Here is a 20926-nt window from a genome sequence, read left to right on the forward strand (position 1 = left end):
TTGAGTTCTTGAGAAAATAAAATTCCTGGTACTTATGGCATAGAAATGAGTGTACAATTGTTTTCTGAGAATGAGAAGCTCTGAGCTACTGAGATAAACACAATTAAACATTATATTTAATGGAAAACTCAGCCAAAGCCAAGTGAAGTAAAGTAGGCACCCCAGGTAAACCATTGTTACAACATCAAAAAATAGCACAAGATAGTTTCAGTCAATAGACTCTAAATAAAAACTCAAGATAAGGAAGGAGAGAAGTGGAAGTAAATCCATAAGGAAGAATGAGAAGGAATGAATTGGTTGAGTATTTTCTCTTGACTATAAAAAAATGCTGCATTATTTTTAAACTGTAGCTGGTTGGTTGAAATGGCATTATAATGTTCCATCAGCAGTCATGCCTCCAGTGAGGTTTGTAGACCCTAGCTTTGGGGCGTGTGAAAAGAGCTATCTCTTTGAGAAAACTGTGCAAATTACTCCCAATATTATAAAGGGAGTTAGGCTTTGTTGAATGAGATCTATTAATTGTAGGAAAAAGGCATGTGATGTACCATCAGTTTTAGAAAGTGAACATCTTTGCTGTTCCCTGATGATTTTTAAATCCCTGTCCTCTAACAATGAGCAAATAGTAACACTTACTACCAAGTTGAGCCACCAAGAAGAAACTTTATTCAATGAAAAAATAGAAAAAAACATAGCATGTTATGACTTAATCATCTCATAATTCAGGGCTTAAGCATGTATGAGTCAGTCAGTTTTTATTTATGCTTCTCTTGGCTCAATAAAAAATTTAGTTTTGATTAGCAGTTGTGTCACTTAGACGCAGCATGAACAAGTGAGCTGCCTTGGAACCCCGCCTCTGCCATTCCTCTGCTCTTGGGTCTTGGGTCATGATAAAGAAGCTAATTTTTATATTAAACATTTACTACATCCTAGTCACTGTTCTAATTATTGTAATTATGTTATCTTATTTAATACTGACTACAATCATGTACATTGGTTACTACTCTTAGACTGGTTTTAAAGATTAGAAAAGCTTAGGGAGATTGTCATTAGTTTCTGTGGGATATCAAGTCAACAAGAAGAAAAATCGGGGGAGGCAGTAAAGGAGCGGGTATCAAATTGCCTTTATGTCATTATTTAATGTCATTTGTCAAAAGGGCCTCTATCTAAATAATGTGTAAATAAACCTTCTGTCTTCTATGGTTGTTCTGTATCTCTTTTTACTGCTGTTTTTTTCTGTATTGTACTTAGCACCACCTCATGTTTAATGGTTAGGTCTTCTTACTATAAAACCATAAGCTAAATGAGGGCAACTGTCATTTTTGTTTATCTTCCTTCTGTGTTCCCTGAGCTTGGAACAGTGCCTTCATAGTAAGTATGTTAAGCAAAGCAGTATTTTCTGGTTTGCCAAGTTAAAAAAAAAAAAGAGTGTCCTTAAAGTGCCATAATCTACCCCTTTTATAAAAGAGAAGTATTGATCGTAAAAATTAGTAATGAAGGATTATGAAAGTCATGAGGAAACTTTTTGGGGTTATGGAAATGTTAACTATTTTGCTTTTGGTGATTTTGGCTATGAGTGTAGATATGTCATGACTTATTACATTTTACACATAAAATATGTTATTTATTTTATGTCAGTTATACCTGAACAAAGCTGTTAAAACTAAGGATAGAAAATATCATAGAACCAAAGATAGAATGAATTAATTAAATTTACTTTAGGAAATTATCACCAAAAGTATGTATGTATGTATGTATGTATTAATTTATTTATGGGAGAGCGAGCGAGTAGGGGAGGGGCAGAGAAAGAGGGAGAGAGAGAGAATCCCAAGCAGACCTCACACTGTCAGCACAGAGCTCAATGCATGGCTCAATCCTGGGACCTTGGGATCATGACGTGAGCTGAAATCAAGAATGGGACACTTAACCGAGTGAGCCACCCAGGCTCCACTAAAAGTGTCTTATTTTATGTTCCCTTTATTATTAAGTTATTTTAACAGACTGGCATTTGGGATCTAGTAAATTAAATTACAGGGGCCTTATAATAGTGTTTCCAACCCAGAGACATTTGCTTCAGTGTCAGTGAGCTTAACTATTAAATATCAAAATATGTCACCTTACATGCCTCAGCTTAGTTTTATATAAAATGGGTTATGCTAAAGAATGTGAAATATATTGAAATTACTCTGAATATTAGCTCTTTTCCACCCTCTGAATTGTTAGGAGTTCATACACATAATGACACTAAGGCTTTAATGCATACATCATCTTAAAGAAGAGCGCTTGTAATAAAAATGTAAACAAGATCTTATATATGAATTTGCACTTGTTATTCCCTGCTGTGTTTGAACATCAAGTTTACAACTCATCGTTATCATTATTATTCGTTATTATAATTATAGTAGTGCATGGGATAGATAATCCCAAACAGAATAATGTAAAAACCACTCATACTTGATTTTAGATTATTATTATGGAAGCAAGGGAAATAAGTTTAGATTAAAAATGGAAATCCTCATGTGAGCAATCATAATTAGCTGTGTGTATAAGATAACATAGAGTTTGTAACCTAATGTTGGGCCTATTGAGTTAACTAATGAAGCTGCAATGTGGGGGTCTTAGGATATTAAAAGCATATTTAAGACTTTATTAAATAGATCCCAGAAAGAAAAAAAACCTTGCATGATTTTTCATATTTCTAGATTCTCTATATACAATTTTGATATACCTAATGAAAACCGCTTCCACAAGTCAGATTATTCAGCACATTTAAAATAAGGAATAAATGGTAGTTTTATTTTATTTGAAATGTTTAATCATTTCATATACAGTGCTAGGCTTTGGTAATAAAAATTGAGTAATATGTGCTTCCTGCCATGATCTCTTGGTTGAGCATTTGTGATGCTAATGTTCAAGAGAGGATCATAATTTAGTAAAATTTAAATTATCTTGCCATTATGAAAAGTAAGATTTTGTCTTTATTAGGAAGGCAGTTAACACCTGAACATCGTTTGAGTTACCTAGCTCCTTAGGGTAAAATTCATGTCCCCTAGCATTTACTTACAATTGTTAATGTGGCAAACTCTAATGTTATAAGACTTGCATTAAAGTAACTCACACTTAATTTCATTGACATGGAAGAATAGAAGAGTAATACAAATATAGTTATTCGATATGCTAATAGATTTTCTTACCCTTTAAAATTATTGATTAATATTTGGTTCAAAAGTAGAAAAAAAGAGAAAGGCATAGAATGGGTAAGTCTTGCTCCTGATCCTACAACCATACTCCAAATGCTAGTCCCAACCCCGTTTACACACACACACACACACACACACACACACACACACACCCCTAATGTACCCGTTCATTAGTTTTAGTATACTGATTCAAAGATTGTTTATGGCAGTATAAACAAATAGCATGCACGTACTTATTTTATATAAAAGAAGTACACTGACTTTGTTCCTCTGTCTGCTTTTTTCATCAGATAATACACTTTTGAGATCATTTAGTTTTATTTCATTTTTTTAACTACAGTGTCTTCCTTATTAAAAATAATTTTTATTGAAGTGTATTTGACATGTAGTATTAAGTTGGTTACAGGCATAAAACAGCATATATAATTCAATAATTATATACATTATGAAACACAATGATAAATGTATTACAGTATTGTTGACTATATTCTCTATGCTGTACTTTTTATAGCTGTGATTTATTTTATAACTGAAAGGTTGTACCTCCTAATTCCCTTTATTTTGTCTATCCTTCTAGCCTCCCCTTCGGCAACCACCAGTTCTCTATATTTATGCGTCTATTCCTATTCCTCTCTTTGTTGTTGTTTGTTCATTCATTTTGTTTTTTAGATTCAAATAAGATCTATTTATACTGGTGCATGGACGAATTCCCCATTCACCTTTTTTTAAAGTTTATTTATTTATTTTGAGAAAGAGAGAGTGGGGGTGGGGTAGTGAGAGAGAGAGAAAGAGAGAGAGAGAGAGAGAGAGAGAGAGAGAAGCCCAAGCAGGCTCTGCACTGTCAGTGCAGAGTCTGATGTGGAGCTCCAACTCATGAACCATGAGATCATGACCTGAGCCAAAAACAAGGGTTGCATGCTCAACTCACTGAGCCACCCCAGCACCTGACCCATTCACCTTTTAGTGTGAATGTTATTCAGTTGCATATATATATATATAGTATGTATATATAAAGTAAAACATTCAAATACTCCTAATGGTGGCCATGCTGGTTGTTTTCAAACTTTTCTGTTACAAACTTATGCATATTTGCTATATACAGAATAATATATAATTTTGTACATGTGTGCTTTCTTGCACGTGGAGGAATATTTATAGGGTTAATGTGCCAAGGTGATACCTTGCCAAACAGCCTTCCATACATGTTGCACGCATTTGAACTACTATCTGAAATGTATGGAGTGCTGGTTTTCCCTAGCACATATGGTTAAACAAAGTACATTTCCAAACTTGGATCTTTGCCAATCTCCTAGGTTAAACAGATATATTTATGTAGTCTTAATTTGCATTTTTCTCATAGTGAGAGCAGTTGAGCATCCTTTCATAAAGAGGCATTTATATTTTACCTTCTGTGAACTATCTATTCAATAGGTTGTCATTTTTCTTTTGAGTTGTTTCTCTTTTTCTTACATACTTTTAGGATCACTTTATGTATCAGTGATATATTCCTACTGTGAAATGAGTTTCAAATACTTTTCACAATTTAACTTTTACTTTTGATTTTGTTTATAGTATTTTTATGTCAAGTAGAGTTTTCATGTTATTATTTATACAATTACATGTATCAATGATTTCTTTAGGTTTTTCAATATTAAAGTGTAATAACAAGTGTTTTCATATAAATATAAAGGAATAAACATCCATTCATGATAAAAACCCTCTGTGGAGTGGGATTCGAGGGAACATACCTCAACATAATAAAGGTCTTATATGAAAAGCCCATACCTACCATCATACTCAGTGGTGAAAAACAGAGCTTTTCTCCTAAGGTTAGGAACAAGATAAAATGCCCAATCTCATCACTTTTATTCAATATAGTATTGGAAGTTCTAGCCCCAGCAATTAGACAACATAAATAAAAGGCATCCAAATTGGTAAGAAAGAAGTAAAACTTTTACTATTTGCAGATGACATGATACTATATATAGAAAACCCTAAAGACTCCACCAAAAAACTGCTAGAATTGATAAATGAATTCAGTAAAGTTGTAGGATACAAAATCAGTGTACAGAAATCTGTTGCATTCTTATACACTAATAATGAAGCAGCAGAAAGTGAAATTAAGAAAACAGTCTCATTTATAATTCAGCCAAAAATGATAAAATATCCAGGAATAAACTTAATCAAAGAGGTGAAATATCTGTACTCTGAACATTCTAAAATATTGATGAAAGAAACTGAAGATGACACAAAGAAATGGAAAGAATCCCATGCTCATGGATTGGAATAACAAATATTGTTAAAATGTCTATACCACCCAAAACAATCTACATATTTAATGCAATCCCTATCAATATACCACCAGCATTTTTCACAGAGCTAGAACAAACCATCCTAAAATTTGTGTGGAACCACAAAAGACCTGGAATAGCCAAAAGCAGTCTTGAAAAAGAAAACAAAACTTGGAGGTATCATAATTCCAGCTTCAAGTTATATTAAAAAGCAGTAGTAATTAAAACAGTGAGATACTGGCATAAAAGTGGACACATAGATCAATGGAATTGAACAGAAAACCCAGAAATAAACCCACAGTTATATGGTCAATTAATCTTTGACAAAGGAGGAATGAATATCCAATGGAAAAAAGACAGTCTCTTCAACAAATGGTTTTGGGAAGACTGGACAGTTATATGTGAAAGAATGAACTGGACCACTTTCTTTCACTATATATAGAAATAAAGGCAAACAGATTTTTCAACTTGCCAAAAATGCCACATAGAACCAGGGCCAGGGGGAGTGGACCAGAGGCCGGGATGGTTGGAATCATCCTTTCTAGAATTGATCCCTAGACAGGAGCTGTGGCTCTGTTTGTAGTGCTGAGATGTATAACTTTCTTTTTCCCACCTCTTCTAAACTCATTTGTCTTCCTTCCTTTTTATTCTGTGAACTTCCTGTATCTTTCAGATAAAATTCCATTTAGATTAATTTAGCCAGAATCGGTTTCTTTACAATGCAGTATTAAATATTATCTCTGGTTTACACAGCTAGAAGCATCCCATGCTATATCACTGAACAACAAAATGTGGATTTAAACTGATGGAAACTTAGCTTGAAGTTTAAAAGAGGTGATTTACAAGTAAATCATATCTGATTTAGACATCTCCTCTACAGGAAACTGCTCTGAACTCAAGGTCTCTAATTCTGTTATAGGATTTGCTCTGGTTCTGTTTTATTGAATGAATACTCTTGAAGAATATTACCATAATTATTTTTGTTAAGAAATATGTATTTTTTGTCAAGACAACTAATTGCTCAGAAATATTGTATTGAAAACCTTCCAAGCAAATTTTATTTGTTTCTGTTGTCATTTTTGGGTCCTGATAATAATCTTAGACATTTGACTGGAGGTGGGCTTCATTAGTGGTTTTAATATATATATTTTTTGCCATATCTTCATCTGCTATTTCCAGCATTATTATTCAGTAAGGGCCAATCATAGGCATTCTATTTTGAGTGAAGTCAGAATCCCATTAATTTGTTACTTGATACTTGTTAATTTGATACTTTATTTTCTGCAACCTGGTAATACTTTAGAAGTCATTGTTACCTCATTTTCAAAATGAGGTCCAATGAATTTTCTCTGCTTCAGAAATTGCAAAAAAAAAAAAAATCTAATTGGTTTAATAGCACCTGGTTTTAAATTACTAGACTGGCTTGAGGTTAAGTGCTTCTGGTCCCCAAGAGACCTATCTGTGTGCTTCCCTTTAGTTAGGACCCCTCTATGTGCCCATAAGTAAGAGACCCCGTGATGAGACAGGAACTTCCTGTCCTTAAGGAGCAAGAGACCCCCGTAGTGAGACAGGAACTTCCTGTTCTTAAGGAGCAGTTTGCAGTAGATCCCCCACTCTTGCTTTTCTTAGCATTGCCCTAGGTCATTGGGTTTTGATTCTGTATTAAAATTCAGTTATGCAAATATTTTGAAAAGCCTACCAACTAAAGATGTGAGGAAATAGCTGGGCAAGTTTTCTCCCAAAACATTGGCTGATGTCTTATGTGGGACAAATGATCTAGATGATATGGTCCTGTTGACTTCTCCTGAAGGTGTCTTTTTCTCCACCTTCTAACATGTAATTACTGTCAAGTGTGTTAACAGGAAGTTAAAAAGATGACAGAATAGAAAGAAGGCCAACCAGACGCCAACCTATAGAATTGATGTTAATTTTTACTTATGTTACATGCGCATTTGAGGATTCTAGATGGCAGTTCTTGAAGTCAGCCCTTTAAGTGTTGCTTGGAGCTCTGGTATGTAGAGGTGTTTGTAGTAGAGATCAGAATCATCAGGGGCCAAGTTTCATTCTAAACAGAAACAAACTACTGTGCTCGACATTGGGCTGTAGAACCAACCTCATCCAGTTTTGAAAGCTTTCAAGGTGAATTCTCTGCCTCTCTCTAATTGAAGAACAACTTGCTAATTAAGAGGACAATTTAGTGCTCCCGAAATAACTGGAGGGGAGGCAAAATAAAAACCCTGCATAAAGCCTCATAGGTCACAACTCTACAAGTTAATAATTGTTTCTTAATTCCTTTGAGCCTCCATTTTCTCATCTGTAAAGTGGAGAATCCGGTCTACTCTGCAGGGATAAGTGAAACATTTGTAAAATGCCTAAAATTCCTTCTGGCTCATTGATGTGCTTGTAGATATTTTCCCCACACAGTCTCACAGTTTTAAAAAAAGGAAATAAATAATCTACTGCAAATATTCAGCCATATTAAAATAGGTCCTCTTGGTAATAGTCTTAAAATTTTAAATCTTTTACTGAGGATGGCCTTTCAAATTTTAGAAAACCCCCAACCCTAGCCACTTACTGAATTAAGGAGCATTCTAGTCTTATGAAGATATATAGATGGATGAAAGTCAAAATAAAAAATGTTCATGGAACTCGATAAGTATATTATTAACTTGTCAGTCTTTAAAGAGAACAGTGTTTGCATATTTTTTTGGCCTGTCAGATACAATTTTTTCTGTGGAAATAATTCGTAATTTGCTTGTAAAGCAGACATGAGTCTGCAAACTCCTGTTTTGCTTTTGTACTAAAGTTGGATTTAGAAAATACAATGATTTGAATTATTCAACACCACAGAGGTTCTCAGATCTTCACAATTGTTATAACCCAAAGACCCAAGCAGAGTGAAATGAGACCTCAGACTTCAAAGAAATTAAAAAGATAAGTCACAAATCTGTTATGGACAGATAACAGAAAACGAGTAGGATCAACATGTGATAGCTGGTATGTGGCAAGACAGAATCTGAGAAATGAGTTCCTCAAAATGAAAGATGAAAAATGTGATGTATTTTATAGTTACCTATTTTTTGCTTTGAAGATTGGATGGGGAAAGCTACATCATCTTTGTTATATTAGGATGCAATAAGTAGATATTCATCTGTAAGTCGATTCAACCATTCCTTTAGCAATGATAATAAGAGGTGCTGCTGACAAATAGTTAAGAATGCAAGCTCTTGAATGAGGGGAAAAAAGCTGTATTTAAAGTTGTTTCCTCCCTTTATTACATTAGATGAACATGACTTCCTATGTTTGTTTCAGTTTTCCTATCTGCAAATTGAGGATGCCTACCTCATAAAGAACCATCTTCCTATGATTAAGTGAAAAAGATACATAAAACATTTAAAGTGCTTTTAGTTCAGTGCTTGGTATACAGTAGGAGGTAAGTAATTAAATAATTGTTACTGTTTATTGAGTTTTTCCTGTGTAGTAGGTATAGTATCTAATATATTAAATGACTTGTGTCATTTAACTTTTACATCTTTGGCTTGCTAAAAAAACTAATTAATCTTTTATTTTAAAGATAGGGAACCCAAGGCCCAGAGAATTTACATGATTTGCCCAAGTTTACAGAAGTGGTAGGTCCTTGAATTGAACCCAGAGCTTTCTGACCTTCAAGTCTCAGTGCTGTCATTTCTGTTGTTTTCCTCATGACCTTGCTACTATTCTGTCCTGCATCTCTCAGTTTAAAGACTTAATTGCTTTCTGTGCAGCCATTATTACAAATCATTTAAAACTACTTTATGATACTGTTCTCCGGAGTTTTCTACATGTTTATTCTCCTCCTCCAGACACTTCACTGATTTCCCTAAAGAAAGAAAATGGGTCATAAAATATTTACATTGCCATTTCACCTAGGACAGAACTAACACAGGGGTGCATTATTACAGCAGCTAAATAAATAGCAAAGTAATACAGCATAGGCTATATTTTGCTACACTGTAATTCAGGTTAGAGGTTACATTTAGTACATTTTTTAGTTTTCGGTGTCTAGACTAAATGAATGAGGAAACAATTCCAATTTAGATGAGGAAATAACCAAACATAATCATAAAGGATATTACTTTATTACAAGACTTTCTAATAAATGAGTTTTTTAAATAAAATGTTTCTCCCCATTTATAATTTCCTCACTTTTCCAGTAATTGACCTATAACTATATGTAACTGAAACTTCTGGAAATGGAAGAAAACCCTTGCCTCAACCAATACCTGTTCAAGTCTAGTCATTCTGACTTACAGTGAGATTGATTAATTCCTTATGTTGTAGTTTTCTTTCTACATTGAAGCTGACTGTATAAAGCTGTTGCAATGAAAATAGAGTAAGCAGAGCCTTTGACCTAACCACCTCAGTTTCAGATTTGGGTTCTATCACTTGCTTGATGCTGTTCTTTCTTGTTGAGAACTGTCTGAATGATTAGACTCTATTTTGGAGAGAGCTGGGTGCCTAGATCATCTACCCTGGCAAAGAGCCACAGTAAAAATACATGAATTCATGATATGTGTGTGTGTGTGTGTGTGTATGTGTGTGTGTGTGAAGTTCTCTTTAAACAGCTACTTTCCAATCAGTTAATCAATAACCATTTATTAGTACATGCTCTATATCAAACACTACTAAAGTATTATTGGAGATACAAATTTATAGCATAGTTCTTGGAGTATATACTTACACTAAAGATGCTAAAAATGAATAATAAAATACATAAAGACTTAATAAATATCATGATTTTTAAACATAAGCCATAGCATTTAGTATGATTAATTTCCTAATGCATTGTGTCAACAATAACTTCAATAGGTGTTCAGAAAAGGAGAGATCATTTTTGGCAAGGGGTTTCACAGAGAAGATCTGAGTTTTTTTGCCCTTGGCCTTGGCCATGACCACTTCTTTCTAGAGGTTGCTGATAATCTCAGATGCTGTTTCCATTAGAAACCTGCTTCACTTGAACTCTTCTAATCTCTTATTGTCTCTCCTAGTCTTCTCTGCCTACTCCCATGTGACATTTTGGACCTTCTCTAGCTCCCCAGAATTGGGGCTACCAGTGATAGGCTGGTTGTGCTTTGCACAGTAACCATTCTACATGAGCATTGTGGATTTATCTCAGGTGGATGCTTTTTCTGCATCTTTCTCTAGATTATATGCTTCCCTTTTGAAAGTGTAATTAATTCACTGTCCCTGGGTTAAACAGTTCTGGGATCAGGAATATTTTATGGCCATGTCTTAAACCGTACTGAGACCAAGTAAAATTAACTTAGCTGCTTGATTCTGGAAATATCTGCTTCTCAAAGATTAGGCTGAATCTACTAATGAGTTTACCATTCAAGACTGTGACTAACAACTTTTTCATGAAACATTGCTTTTCTTTTTTTTTTATGTATGTATGTTTGTTTATTTATTTATTGTGTGAGAGAGAGAGAGAGAGAGAGAGAGAGAGAGAATAAGTGGGGGAAGGGCACAGTGAGAGAGAGAGACAGAACCCTATACACACCCTTCCCTATTTTTTTCACTTTTGGGATACTTGTAGGACTCTGCTAAATTGGTGTTCTCTGTTACTACAGTAAACCTAATAAACTTAGCTTTTGGGGGGAGTCAGTAGTCAGTACCTTCTAAATGGGGTTTTCTCTCTAATCCTGTGACCTCTTCAACCTAATATGATCTCAGGTAGCATTGTAACCAAACAGTTTGTGCAGTAAAAATTCTAATGATCATAGATGATCACTTCTAAAAGCCAATGCAGAGGAAAGAGAAGGAAAGAGAAATAACGATGATAAGGAAACTGTAAAACCTGTAAGTAACTGTAGATTCTGGTTTTAAGAATGGATTATTTAGTTCTGAGTTCTGCAATTACAGGATTCCATAAGTACCTGAGTATTTTTCCTCTTTAATATTAACTTTAGTAATCACTACACTGTGCACCAGGCATGAATCTAAGGGTCTTATATATATCATTTTATTCTATTGTTACAACAAACCTTTAAGGCTCCCTCCCCGCCCCCCCTCCCCCCCCGCTTCATTTTATGGTCAGGAAAACTAAGTCACAGAGAGATTAAGTTTACATGTCATTAGGTACAAAGTTTGTAATTTGCATGGCAAGGAATAAAATCTAGGTGATGTCACAGCAGATATGAGACTTTAAGCCTCTATGCTGTACTTCCTTCTTGAAATATATGAAGTTCTGGTTTATCTTAAAGTGGTATATGGGTACATTGATTGTGACCGTGTTTGAAACATTAACCAGAAGGGTAATAGGTGATTGATTCTTCTTATATTATAAATTTAAACATAATTTAATAGCTCTCACTGTTATCAATTGTGCATTCTAATTTCTTGTATGAGAGTTTTATGTAAAATGTATGAGCATCATTTGTTTGAAAATTCTGAATATCTACATATATTAATACCATTTAACATTTTTTTTCAAACTTTTATGTCAAATTTGAGTGGTTTAAGATGCAAATAATACATAATATATATATATAATTAAAACTCTTGATTATAGTATGACTATAAAATGCTTAGTTATTTTTAAAAACAAGGATAAATTGTGTAATAAAAATTACTAGAATAAATATAGCAAGATTATTTTTGTCACCCTGTCCTCATTTCCAAGGTTACTCTCCCTGATGTTATGATTCTAATTGTCTTTATGTTTATATTACAAGACATGGTGGATTGAAAAAATAAGCCATAGCTCTGATTAAAATTTGAGAGGATGGCTTATAATTACTATTACTGAAGTGTGAAAATATATACACACTATGCTCTTCATTTAACATAGACAATTGTATTTCTGAAGTATAAATATTTTATGATATTAAAAAAATGAATTACAATTTATCTTTCAGCTTAAATGGTAAGAGCAGAATAATCCATTTTAGGAGCAAGAATGTAACCTATGTTCATAAGACAATGCTTATGTCCTCTTCTCTGTGTTATTATAATACTTCCTGACTCCCTTGCCTCTACTTCTAACTTTCTATCTACACTGATGGCAAACTAATTTTCTTAAAATGTAAAAACAGTCTGGGGCGCCTGGGTGGCTCAGTCAGTTGAGTGTCCGACTTCGGCTCAGGTCATGATCTCACAGTTTGTGGGTTCAAGCCCTGTGTCGGTCTCTGTGCTGACAGCTTGGAGCCTGCTTCAGATTCTGTGTCTCCCTCTCTCTGTGTCCCTAACCCACTCGCATCCTGTCTCTGTCTCTCTCAAAAATAAATAAACATTAAAAATTTTTTTAAATGTAAAAACAATCTTAAACCTCTTTATGAACAATCATTCGCTGACAAAAAATGTAAACTTTAAATTTTCTTGCATGACATCCGATGTCCTCCACAATTAGACCATAACTACAAGATATGAAAACCATTCGGGGTTGTTTTGTTTGTCTGAATTAATATATATCTTTGGTGTCCTTGTTCTTTGCTCCTATTATTCCTTTACCTTGGTATTTTTTCTACTCTCTAGTCTGCTAACACTTTTTATCTTCAAGGTCTATTATCATTGAAAGCTCAAAGATATCTGCTTGGTCAAAATTAGGCATTTGGGCTTCCTCAGACTTTTTTATATCTTTTCACTGAGCATGTGATTTGTTTCTGTTTTATTGACCTAGGATATTATTTATATGACCACTATTTACCCTTGAAGATAGGGTAAATAGTAGTCATATACTACTTTGTTTGTCTTATATTTAAGACAAGTAACCACAGTGCCTTCGAAAATGAGGTATTTTATCAAAGTTAAATTGTACTGAGTGATGGATTCTCACTTATTAATTAATTCCTAGGATTCTCATTGAATAGTGTGGTATGTGCTGTTTTTAAAAGAATGTCTAAAAAATCTCAAAAGGTTTTTAAATTTTGTACTATAAAAAAGATAGCAACACTAAAATGAATTATTTTTAACTTCATTTGAATACAAACATAAGAGAAATTAGAACTTCTCACTTTCTAAAGATAAGTGTAGAAGGAAAAAACATGAAATATTTTTTTAAAGAAAAACATATGAGAAATACAGTGTGACAAGTTTTAGTATGTATTATAATTTTAGTAAAGAAGGCCAAATATCAGAGTTAGAATATTTACTTGTAGGACAATAAAAAACAAATTTTATTATGATAAATAAACAAGCATTTAACATAGGTGACAGCAGCTAAAAGATGGGTAAGTTTTAGCAAGATTTAGTTACATGTTATGGATCATGAGCTCTTGAGTAGTTATTTTAAATATTTAGAACTTAAATAAGAAAGTGTATTTAAAATACTTTTGATAATACTAAGGATGTGTACAAAAGTATTGTAACCCTGAAGGAAGCCATAAAAAAAGTACCAGTAATTAATATTTAGAAATTAAATCTGAATTTTGGGTATTTAATATTATAAATAATTAAAAACCAGGGAATCTAACACAGTGACAGCAACCTAAATCTGCCCTCTAATATCCTTCGAACAGCAAATAAAAAACCCCAGAACATCAAGGAGAACACATAAAACTACCAAAAAAATGTGGTTTAAAAATAACTGGAAGATAAACAAACAAACAAACAAACAAAAACAGAACAAAACAGAAAACAAAACACTGGAAGACAAAAAATGCCCAAACTTTTCATGCAGGTGAAAATAAACAAATACCAAATCCCAGCCAGCAATCTCTCATACCTCATACTCTTGTTGCAATCTTTGTCATGAACAAGGGTAATTTAAGAAAAATTGCAAGGGAAAAGAGAAGAGGGGACCTATCAGCATATCTCAAATTGCTCTTTAACTTCTCCATAAAGATCACTTTTACCCTATATATGAGAATACCAAAAAAAAAGGAAAAGAAGAAAGAAAGAAAGAAAGAAAGAAAGAAAGAAAGAAAGAAAGAAAGAAAGAAAGAAAAATTCCCAGCTAGGTCAGAGTATTGCTTACAGAGCTTAAAACACATGCAATTTGAGGTGGTCGTCTTTCAGATTTATAACTTAAGTGGTAAAAAGTTACGAATAGGTGTCACTTGGAAATTAAACGGTTAAAAGCAAAAGAAATAAATGTGGCAATTTGAGGGCACTAAAAAAAATAAACAGAACAAAGAAATGGAGTAAATTTAATTATCTTTCTAGGATCAAACAAAATAATGTAAACTAAACAAATGGAAACTTCCTGTACTTATAGAAGGGAATCTTAGTGAATTAGGAATCTTGTAAAGAACCTCAAATCCACAAAATGAATAGAGACTAAGTAAGAATACAAAAACTTAAGAAAGCATAAAATAAGGAATGATACACCTTTGATAAAATTCATTCATCCAAACTGAATTAAATATATTAAAACTGATTTTATATACTCAGAATGTATTTAGGGAAATTAGAAACCATTTTTAATTACAAATTCAAAATTTTAAAAAACTTAAAAAACATTGATTGAAACAGGGTTGGTTGGGAAAAAAACATAATCACCTCCATATGAAACGTAACTTATAAGACAATAATAGACTAAGTGGAATAGATTACAATAGAAAATATAGTAAGAGACATTGAAGAAAGTTAAATATACAACCATGAAAATTAAAGTGAGAAGTGAAACAAATCAGAAATATAGTGGTGAATAATTAATTGATTGAAATAATGTATACAATTGAAAGCCCTGAAGAAGAATAAACAATACATTTAAATATTTAAATCCATAAACCAAGATCATTCCCCAGGTAACAGAAGGCTTGAGTGAATGTATTGAAAGAACATCTGAATAATTGTGAAAAATTAACCAAAAATGATTAACCCCAAGTCATATATATTAATAAAATTATTCAACTCCAATAAGAAAGGAAAAATCTTTAAGGCCTCCAGACCAAATATCCAATAACTTATTAAGACACAGCTATGAGACTGGAAATGTCATCTCATAACCAGTGAGCACAGCTAACACCAAGATCTTGTCTTCTTAATATCCATTTTCCAATAAAAGAAACCAGGGCTCCTGGAGAAATGGCTGACTCCTTCTTAGGAAAGGACAATATGAGATGAGTCTGGAAAGATCCTGTGGACCCATAAATAAATGCTCAAAAAGTGACGGGAAAGTGTCAAAAAGATGTAGGAAATGCTTTTTTTTCCCTTGCCAAATTGAAGTAACAAGCAACTGGATTTAATGTCCTACCTAAAACAGTAATAACAACAAAACAGAGAATATATGAGATAACGGGTTCAAGACACAGGACCTGAGGAGATTAAAACAGTGACCCTGAGAGATCGGGAACAAATGAGGTTATGTACTATGATTGCTTCAGCTTACAACTTAAGATGGTTTCCAGGCCATCTTTGAGGTAATGGAAACCTGCAGAGCTTGCAAGTTTCCTAGGGTTAAGGATATCCTACTGAGAGTCTAGAGCAATTGAGATGGCTAGAGTTTATGGAGCAGAGTATTGCTGATGGGCCCGTTTGAGGGTTGGGGAATGCATTCTGTGTTCTAGTAGTATACACATGCTCCCCAGTTTTATCTTTCTTTTGAGCTCTTTCTTATCTTCTCTGCTCTTGCATATGGTCTTACATTCAAGCAGGGATGTATACCTAACACTCCAGTCTGTCACAAGAATGTATGCATCTTTGCCCATGTCCACAGCCTTCTAGAGCTCTGCAGTTATATGTGAACGTATCAAAGCACGCTATGTCTGTCTCATTCCCCAGAGTGTCCTGATCAATTTCAGGCTAGTCTGTCAGTTTCTTGTTTTTCCTAGTCAGGATTGGTGCATTATTGGTCTTTTCCATTCATTTTCCATTGGCATTGCTATGGTTTCCAACACCCAGGGGCATGGAGGTTTTGTGCCCCTTTCAGTGTTAATTGGTTGTCCCAGCATTACTGTGCCCATGTGGAGGTTGGTGAGGAGGATAAAGGGATAGCGTGGAGCAGCCATGAGCTAAAACTGCATTTCAGTGATTTGTTTGAATAAATGCCTCTCAGTTTGTTATTTGCCTTAGTTTCCATTCCTGTTCTTGAAAATCTCATCCAGTGTTATCACTGATTTGTGAAGACTTTTTTGTGTGTTTCTCTCTGTGCCATTCTGTAGTTCTTTTTGTCAGAGTCATTCTTCTTTAGTTCCAGACTATTTGGCTGAAATGGTCACACTGAACCTCTCACACTGTCATTTTTAGTCAGCATTATAATAAAATAATGATGAGAAAACCTGAGAAGCCCTTCGTTAGGAGAAGTCCAACCATTGAATTATTCGTAATAAAGTCTTTATGTATACAGTTTGAGAGGCAGCATATTGATCTGTAGATGTTTGTTTTTTCAGTCTCATAGGCAATTCACTTTTTATCTTCAAATCTCAATTTCCTTTTATAAGATAAATATAAATACTTCTTTATAGAAAATAGAGTTATTTGCCTACATTTTTTAAAAGCTTTTTTTTTTTAAAGCACTTATTTTTGGTCTCTGAAATTCTATGGCCCCAATAGAAAATAGCTAGGATATCAGTTTTCACAACAAATATGGGGAAGAGTAAAATAAACATGGTTGATGTGTAAGCTGTCCCCAACTTATGGAGGCAGAAAATGGGGCTGAATTCCTATTGTTATATGTGAATGTTAATATTAAAGTCAGCGATTAATTTGAGATATGTGTTGGTTATGCATAACTAATCTTAGATGTCAATCACGAAAAAGATTGTACTTGCCAGCAGTCTTTTTATTCAAGATTATTATAAGAGGGGTAAGAAAGTGTGTGAAAAAGCACTGGGATTATATGAGAAAATGTGTGAAAAAGCACTGGGATTATATGTTAGATATGGTGACATTGAACTGGCAAGAGATAGGCTAATGTGTCTTTTGGATATTGAAACTCCACGCTCCCCAGGCTGGATATTGTGAAACTCAAACATCATTAAGTTGAACAATTTTCCTTCAAATTTTTCCCTAAATGAATTTAATTTCCTTAATTAAAGTGACTAAATATAAAATCATGTGATGGCTAAAAGGTCAAATGCTTGCTCTATTTTAAGAAGTATAAAACTATTCAAATTGAATGATTTATTATAAAGGAAATTAAATTCAATTATTCATTTGAGAAAACTGCAAAAGATTGTCTTCGGTATTTATAGTCACTCTTAAATACTGGCACTTGATACAGAGTTGGCCCTAGCATTGGTCTCTGGACTATACATGATGTTAATACATGAGCATAATTTGTTCTAGATGCCCAGGACAGGAAAAAAAATTAAGGTTTCCTAATCAGACTCCAAAAGTGGCCATAATGAAAAATAAATAATACTTATGTATGTTTATATTCTCCATAAATTCTCCAAGCACTACTTTCCACAATGAAAAGGAACCATGTCACTAAGCTAAGATGTAATGATGCAATGTTAGCATGAGATACATACAGGATCACTGTAAATCAATGGGTAGAATCAGTCATTTTAACAAGCTGTTTCAGTAAACAATCTGCAGTTATTCATTCCTTTGATTGTTTACACATTTATTATTGGGCAAGTTGCTACGTACCATTGGTAAGAAGTAAATAATACAAGGCTTAAGCTATATATAGTTTAAAGTTGAGATCATTTAGTTTGTGCTTTCTATACATTGACTTTAATGTGCATACTAATTATCTTGGGGTTTGTTAAAATGAAATTCTAATTTAGTAGATCTGGGGTAGGGTCTGAAATTCAGCATTTCTGGCAAGCTCCCAGGTGATGCCAAATCTGCTGGTTCATGAACCGCACTGAGTAAAGAGCTAGAGAACATCTTCAATGTTCTTACACAAAATATCTCAAAAAAATCACTTTTAGAATACATGTATTAATGATTGGAAATTTCTCTTTTATGCCATAGTCTTAATAAATGAATTTTTTAGTGAGATGAAAAAGGAAATAATTATCAATAAATTATTCTCACCTGTACTTTTATTTAATTGTGATTGTTTAGTATTTGTTTGGTTGTGGTCTTTCCAAGTTTGAAAATGAACTTTATTCATTTTATCTCATACTCAGTTTTTAATTCCCCAAACAACTAACTCATTGTTTTATAAATAAGCATTCTTTGAAGAGGTTGAATGCCTATCAAATGCAGAGGAATTTCCTCTGTCAAAAAGGCATGAGGAATCTGACTTAGATCTGGAAATGTTGGAAGGGACATTAAATAAGCCAAGTTTAAAGAAATTATTTTTGTTCTAAAAATAGATTAGTCTAATCTAAGCCATTAAAAAACTAGAAAAAAAAGTTTTTTTTCTTATTTGAAATAAAAAAACATTAAAAAGCTTTAAAAATGTTGGACATGTATACTCTTTAATGTTTGTCACATGAGTTTCTTATGTTAAGACTGGTATTTTGGTTGAGCATGACTTTTTCTCTCATTGCCTAGACAGTTTTCTTTCTTTTGCTTTTTATGGGAACATTTTAATAATAGTCTGAATCCAGTCAGTCTTGGCTTTCACTTTTTTCTTTTCTTTTCTTTAACGTTTATTTTTGAGAGAGAGAAAGAGAGAGTGTGAGTGGGGGAGGGACAGAGAGAGAAGGAGCCACATAATCCAAAGCAGGCTCAGGGCTCTGAGCTGTCTGCACAGAGCCTGATGCTGGGCTCGAATCCACAAACCAGGAGATAATGACCTGTGCAGGAGTTGGAAGCTTTCCAGCTGAGTCACCCAGGTGCCCCTTGGCTTTCATTTTTAACTCCCATCCCTTTTCTTCCTTCTTCTGTCTTGGCTTTTGCCTATAGTTTTTCTACTCCAAATATCACCATGTCATTTATGAACAGATTCGCTTCTTTGATTTCATCTTGCTATGAAAGATTATGATAGCAGAGACGCTGAAGAAAAAAAAAAAAACTAAAAATCAAAACTCCATTAGAGTTAGGTTTTCTCTAGGGATTGGTAATCACTTCAAAATTGATAATCATTGCAAATCACTAAAACTGTTGCTTTTAAACAAGTTGATTATAAACAACAGGAAGTCATGGGGAAACTTCTCTAATGAAGGAGTTCACCTTACCTCCCTTCCAACCAAGAGTTGGAGGAACTATGGGGACAGCATCCCTTTCCTGGCTGATTAAAAGGCTGACTGTATGTAAGCCCCCCCTTAAGATCCCCATGAAGGAGGCAGGTGCAGGCTCAAAAAATGCAAAATATCACAACCAGGAGTAGAGTAAGGGATACTGAGAGAAGTAATTTTTTTTCTTTGGGAAAAAGATGAAGGAGCGTCATGTGAAAAATAAATATACTTTCATAGAATTTGGTACTGAAATTATTTGTGTTAAATTGTCAATAGAGTCTAATTAATTTAGACAGATACAATTAAATTTTTGTGGTTCAGTATGCAAGATGAATGGTACATGCGGATATCCAGAGGATAGGAAATGGGTCAGAAGGGAAGAGAGAACCTACCTGTTTTGGGGAGGATATTTGGTCCATCAGGCAAAGGGACATTTTTCATTCTTTGTGTACATCCAACAGGGCATTAAAAAATCTAGGATTATATGAAAACTCTGCTTGGTTTAATAAAGTTCTAACACATACTGGTAGAAGGACATATACAGAGAGAAATTATTCTGTCAATCATCAAAATATGTAATGCTATTATCTTTAAATGAGAAGAGTAGATGGAGGGGTCAGGTCATGGCGAGCAATTTGTGTTACTGTTTATGCAATAAATGATAAAGGCTTATAAGAAAAATGTAACTGATGTTTCAGGTAAAAGCAATTTGTTTTCTTTCTCTGTGAAAAGTACACATAGTGATTAGGCCAATATGACAGAATTAGGAGGTCAGGAATTAGCTTGCTTTAAATGTCTGCAGGTTCATTAAGGTGACATTAACTAGTATATAACAGGCCAAATATGTGAAGCCTTTATTCACATATGAAAATATCTGTATGAATGTTATTCAGTTTCATACTACTCACTGTTCTTTGGGTTAGGCAGAATTCTGAGCTGGTTCACAGAATTCCTCCCCTGCTTCTATGTAATCCTTTCCCCTTGAGTGAGGATAGGACTGTGAATATGATGAATTTCACACCCATAATTAGCCTATGTTACATATGAAATGAAGGGATTTTGCTTATATAATTATGGTTCCAATTCAATTGATTATGGGTCAGTCAAAACTGAGCTGTTCTAGGTGGGCCAGAACTAAACAAATGAGCCTTTCAAAAAGGCTGGGCTCTTCTCAAAGTCAGAGATTTGAAGCATGAGAGAAATTCTCCTGGTGGCATGGTGAGAGGATCTATAGAGGAGGTCATGTGGTAAGGAGCTGTAGGCGGTGTCTGGAAGCTGAGAGTGACCCCCAACCAATAGCAAACAAGCAAAATGGAACCTTGGTCCTACAACTGCAAGGAATTAAATACTGACAACAACCAGAGTGAGCTTCATGAGAACATTGAGCCTCCGATGAGATGCTAGCCAGGCCAGTATATTGGTTTCAACCCTGTAAGGC

The 20926-nt window shown here is 34.0% G+C and overlaps 1 long non-coding RNA gene across 4 annotated transcripts in view; it reads left to right on the plus strand.

The window, feature by feature from the left end:
- Positions 1-20926, plus strand: part of LOC122239676 — a 279979-nt gene that overhangs the window by 118519 nt on the left and 140534 nt on the right. Inside the window, exon 1 of one of the 4 annotated variants that reach the window (XR_006219023.1) lies at positions 8833-8921. The exons of the other annotated variants lie outside the window; for them this stretch is intronic. This is a non-coding gene — a long non-coding RNA (uncharacterized LOC122239676). Of the gene's footprint in view, positions 1-8832; positions 8922-20926 lie in introns of those variants that run through there. 4 annotated transcript variants of the gene reach the window in all.

This window comes from Panthera tigris, chromosome B3 (genome assembly GCF_018350195.1).
Source record: "Panthera tigris isolate Pti1 chromosome B3, P.tigris_Pti1_mat1.1, whole genome shotgun sequence".
Lineage (NCBI taxonomy): Eukaryota > Metazoa > Chordata > Mammalia > Carnivora > Felidae > Panthera > Panthera tigris.